Source organism: Notamacropus eugenii, chromosome 5 (genome assembly GCF_028372415.1).
Source record: "Notamacropus eugenii isolate mMacEug1 chromosome 5, mMacEug1.pri_v2, whole genome shotgun sequence".
NCBI classification, from domain to species: Eukaryota; Metazoa; Chordata; class Mammalia; order Diprotodontia; family Macropodidae; genus Notamacropus; species Notamacropus eugenii.
The window spans coordinates 16,606,403-16,611,933 of record NC_092876.1 but is presented as its reverse complement, the minus strand read 5'-3'; the positions used below and the strand labels follow the sequence as shown (position 1 = coordinate 16,611,933).

The window sequence follows — 5,531 nt, the reverse complement described above, 5'->3', positions numbered from 1 at the left end:
CTTTCAGGTAGGACTGGCCACCCCTTCTGGAATCAAACATTCCTTAACAGAAATGCTCTCAAGGATATTTTGAGAACAGCTCCTTTCCTATAAATCACGCGTTTCATTGCAAAATGCCTTCTTGGTTAGAAAGAACTACTGAAGATCGGCAGCCCTGAGCCATCTTCGGGATTCTCCCCATCTCTCATGGACATATAGCATGGGATTTTTCCAAAGGGACTCTGGAGGCTGACCCAGGATTCCCAAGTTATGTGATTCAGATATAGATAATTCTCCCATTGGTGCTGATCAATTGTTGTAATATTGTATATATGTTGAGGCTTCCTGATTGTGACATATGTATTTACACTTACTAATTGTGGCACAATTGCTGAGATTTACTGATTGTGACATAACCATTGATTTTTACTCATTGATACCTTCATTGTATGATGTACATCATCATCACCATTATCGTTATTACTACTATCATAAATAATAAATACTAGTATTATATATCCATGTATGTATATGTACACATGCGCACATTTATGTACATGTATCTGTATGTATGTGTGCATGATTTTATATATATATATATATATATATATATATATATATATATATATATATATATATATATATATATATATATATATATATATATATACATGTATATGAAAACTTGAGACTATGTCATTTCTGAGCCAATCCAAACCAAAGCTAAACTGAAGCAAATAAGATTGCATTGCAACACCCCACTTGCAAAAAGACAATTTTATGGGGAATTCACACAGTGCAAGTACTCACATGGCGTTGAGAAGGAATGATACAAGGACAGTTTCATGGTCTTTCTTTGGAATTGATTGTGTGACATGGGAGACCCTGGCAAAGGACCACCCCCCATGGCATACCCAGATCAGAAAAGGTGTGGTGCACTATTAGCAAAGCCAAACTGAAGTAGCTCAAAGAAACATGAGATACACAAATTTAGAGGATCCACCCCAAATGCTCATATGGACTCTGTGCCTGACCTGTGGCAGAGAATTCTGACCTTGCATTAGTCTGATAAGCTACAGTGGGACACAGTGTAAGTTGACTCTAGCATCGTGACATTATTTTGGTTCTCTTCAACAATAAAAGACAACAACCATGGGAATTGAATCTAATTTTAAATAAATCTTAGTTTCTCTGCCTAAGTACCTTTCCTAAAAGTTGCTTCAGGGCACATAAGATACTTTCATTTCTGAGGCTGTATGTAATAGGTATGAACATGGAAGTGAGAACGGTGTGTAAGATGGGTAAGATCTTGTCCTGTCCTGGGACATAAAGATACATGACTCATAGTACATAACAACCAATGTGAAGCACATTACAGAGAATCTGACCATGAAGCAAGAATGATGTAAAAGAGAATTAGGAGGAAGATTACAACACTCACATAGCCTGCTCCTTCGTAGTGTGATATGCCAACACAGTAGAGTTTCAACATGGCTGAGACTTCACAGAAAGGGTGGAAAATGACCGTTGTGCCACAAAAGTTGTGTGAATTGCAGAGTCGATGGTTCCCACAAGCCAGCGCTCAGCAGCTATACGGACACTGATGCAGTGGTTCATGAGGATGGGACAACGCAGTGGGCAGCAGATGGCTGCATAGTAATCATAGGACATGACTACAAGAAGAAGGCATTCAGCTCCCAAAAAGATGAGGAAGAAGAAGATCTAGAAGCCACAACTTCCAAGTGTGATGGACTGCTGGATGAAGTTACTGACCATCTTGGGAATGATGTTGGAAATGTGCAAGATATCCACGAAGGAGAGATGGATGAGGAGGAAAGGCATTGAAGTATGTAGCTGACTGTTGAGGCAGATTAGAAGAATGAAGGCTGTTCCACATAATTGCCATCATAAACATGATGAGAATAACTGTTAAGAACAGCAGTTCATACTGGTTTTCATGCAATAATCCTAATGGGATGAAGTCTCTAGGAAAAGTTTGATTCTCTTCCTCCCACATAAGTATTATTTCACTTTTCACCTAAAGCCCGAAAGACAATTTTTAGGCAAGGAAGAAGATTGAACAAATACAAATCCCAGGCCTGAGTCTGTGGCTACATATAATGACTGTCAGCAAAAGTCATTTCATTGATTTACGTCCATAGACTGCAATTCACAGCAATCAATCAAATGAATTATTTGAATTAACTGAGTTCTTGGGATGATCAATTTATTGACTGAAGCACTGAAAAGAAATCAGTTTCTCATCTGAGTAGGTCGACCTTCATGTTCCTTTCCTAGTTAATTTCTTTACTTGATAGGCCATCAAGAAGCTGATTCAGCCTCTCAATGCCTTGCTTCTCCTCCCAGTTGAATAGAAAGAATCATTTCCCAATACAATGAAGACTTCAGATACTAAAAGAACTTTGGAAGAGAACAATTTGTAAAATATGCAAATACAACAGATTCAGGAAAAAAAAAGTTCCTAAGCCAAGCAAGAATCATTTTGTTCATATCCTCATCACTATCAGTGTCACCAAAATCATCATTACTTTTTAAAAATATATATTTTATTTTTAATTCATAAAATAAATTTTTATAGCATAATATAATGAAAACATGATTGTATATGAAACTGCAAATCAGTAATATGCAACCTTGTATTTCTTTTAAGTATTTATTAAAGTTATCATGTTCATTTCCATTTTTTCTTTTTTTCTTCCCTACCCCTAACTCACGCTATAGATAGTTATCATTAGACACAAATATATATGTACATACGTAAAATTACTTTATACATGCTTCTATTCAGCAATTATTTCTTTGGATGCAAGTAACTTTTTTCTTTATACGTCCTTTATTTTTACTTTTTGTATTTTTAGTGGTCAAAAAGACCTATTAACTCAAAGCCGTTGTTAAATCAATATTGCTTTTTTTATATACACTGTTCTCTTGGTTTTGCTCACTTCATTCCACCATCTTGCATAAGTCTTTCTTTGCGTTTTTAAGATCACTGAACTCATTATCTTTTAGAGTACAACAGAAATCCATCACAGACACGGATAGGAATCCTTACAATTTGTAGCTCCTTGTCAAAGCAAAGAGACCTGCTTTAAACAACATTCAAAGTTGTAATTCCTATTTTAAACTTACTCTCCATATTGTTTTTCCACTATTTTCTTTCTCAGTCTCTCTTTTAACCTATTTCCATTACCTTATCTCCCCCAATCCTCCCATTCCCAATCCCATCCACTTCTACAGTAATCCAGCTCCAACTCTCTTCTCCACCCTCCCAATCTCAATCCACACTCCATTAGAAGCACTTGGCTCTCTCCCTTTTAGATTGCTAGATGCTTGAAAATTTAATCTCAAGCTAGATTGTTTCTTTTGTAGGAGCCCTACAGGATACTGGGGGCAAGTAGGTAGAGGGGGGAAGCTAAGTAACAATAGATAGAAAACCAGACCTGGAATCAGGAAACCCTGAGATCAAGGACTCAGACACAGCTTTGTAACCCTGGGAAAACCACTTAACTTTATTTGTCTCGGTTTCTTCATCTGTAAGAAAAAAAAAAAAGAGGAGGAGAAGCTAATGGCAAACTGCTCCAGTATCTTTGTCAAGAAAACCCCAAATAGTGTTGTGAAGGGTCAGACATGTTTGAAAAAGCACTGAAAAACAACCACTAATACCATTAGTATAGCTCCTCAAGAAATTCAAATATGTTTCTTGTACAAAATTACTCTGTTTAACCTAATGGATGTCAAAGACTTGAAAACTGACAAAGCACTTTTTGAACCTAGTCTAAAGCCTTATACGTTAGTTCAGAAGTGAAAAGTAGGCTTTGTCACACCTTCTTTACCTTGGATTGAGTTAATTGAGAAATTTAAGCTTTTGTTAATCATTGAGGGACATTGCCCCTCCCCCACACTTATAGCAGAGTGTTGAGGGACACTGCAGTTCCTTTCACTTATAACAAAGACTTGAAGAACACTGCTTCTCCCCCCATTTATACCAAAGACTTGGGGGATCCTGACCCACTCCCATATGAACATCAAAACCTACCTAATTGCTTTTCAAACCTTTATCCAGGATATTCTCTGTGTAGATTATGATAAAAATTGTGTACAGGAGAGAAAAAAATGGCAGAGGTCTATAACTGCTTTTCTTTTCATACTACCAAGGTCTGAACTTTACAAGGCAGTCATATCTTCTGTTTCACCTAAATATCTTAAATTCAGTTTCCATTTTTTTGCAATATTAAATGATTGAAATTAGCAAAAACCACTTCATTTAACCATATCATCTTGATAATATCTTCCTGGCTAAGTAAAATATATTTTTTACTTTTGATATGTTAGCAAATTAATATTTCAACATCTATATAAAACGTATTTTTTTATTCTTATGACTTTTTGAGTGAAGTTTGTGATGTCACCCTGTTCGATAATAATACCTAACATTTCAGTAGCTCTCACTATATTGCAGTCATTGCACCAACTGATTTACAATTATGATCTCTTTTGATCCTCACAACAACACTTAGAGAGAGGTATTGTTACTATCCTCATTTTATAAATGAGGAAACTAAGGAAAACATAAGTGAAGTGAATTGCTCAGGGTCACACAGCTAGTAAATATCTGAGGCTAGATTTGAACTCAGGTCTTCTTGTCTCTAGGCCTGGCGATAGCCATTATAATCATATTTAACTGCCAAGTTCGAGGGACATAATTTTATCTAAAAGAAAATTTTATCAGAGATTTCTGCACTAGGATTATAGCTTTTAATGCTTTCAAAACAGTTTTACTTCCAACATGTGCTGTTGGTCTCCTCTAGTCACTCTTCCCAAATTCACCTTCTTGAATGTGATTTACAATGGACATTACTTCTCATTTGAAATCTTTCTTCTAACAAGTCATAGGACTGAATATTGTTAGACAGCCTATTTAGAAATCAATCCTACCTTGATATCTAGACACTTTATTTCAGTTACTTTGGAGTTATTTTTATTTGTTTTGGTGATTCTGTTTGGTATCCATCATATCTCCCATGTTCCACTTCTCTTCTCATTTAAAGAATTCATAACATTGACAGAATGTTTTTACCCAGTCAATTAGCCTTTGATTTTTTGATTCTGTACTCATAAGTGACATTTTCCCAACATATCCTCATTGTCCTACTTCTGCACTGAATGGGCTGAGTATTAATGTATAGACGAGTTTATTTTAAATTGTTGACACCAAGGCTTACAACCTAGGCATCATACTTATTTTCCTTCAGCTCACACTATTAATCTCTTACTAAAACCTCTCAATTTTTCCTTCCTAGTATCTCTTGGACTTTCTGAGACTTTCTCCCTTTCTGAGCCCTGACACTGCCACTACCTTGGGAAAGCCATCATCCCCTAATGCCTGCCTTATGACCATCACCTGCCTGCTTGGTCTCTTGGCCTCAGTGCTTTTTCTAAACATCAGGCCATTCTCTGCTCAGCTGCTAAAATGATCTCCCTAAAGCACAGAAATTACTGTGTCACTAATAAACTCCTGTAACTTTCTATCA

At 36.2% G+C, this 5,531-nt stretch overlaps 1 pseudogene; it reads right to left on the bottom strand.

Annotated features, from left to right (window-relative positions):
- Window positions 1-1,161: 1,161 nt before the first annotated feature.
- Window positions 1,162-1,996, bottom strand: LOC140508513 (olfactory receptor 2AJ1-like; annotated as a pseudogene).
- Window positions 1,997-5,531: the final 3,535 nt, after the last annotated feature.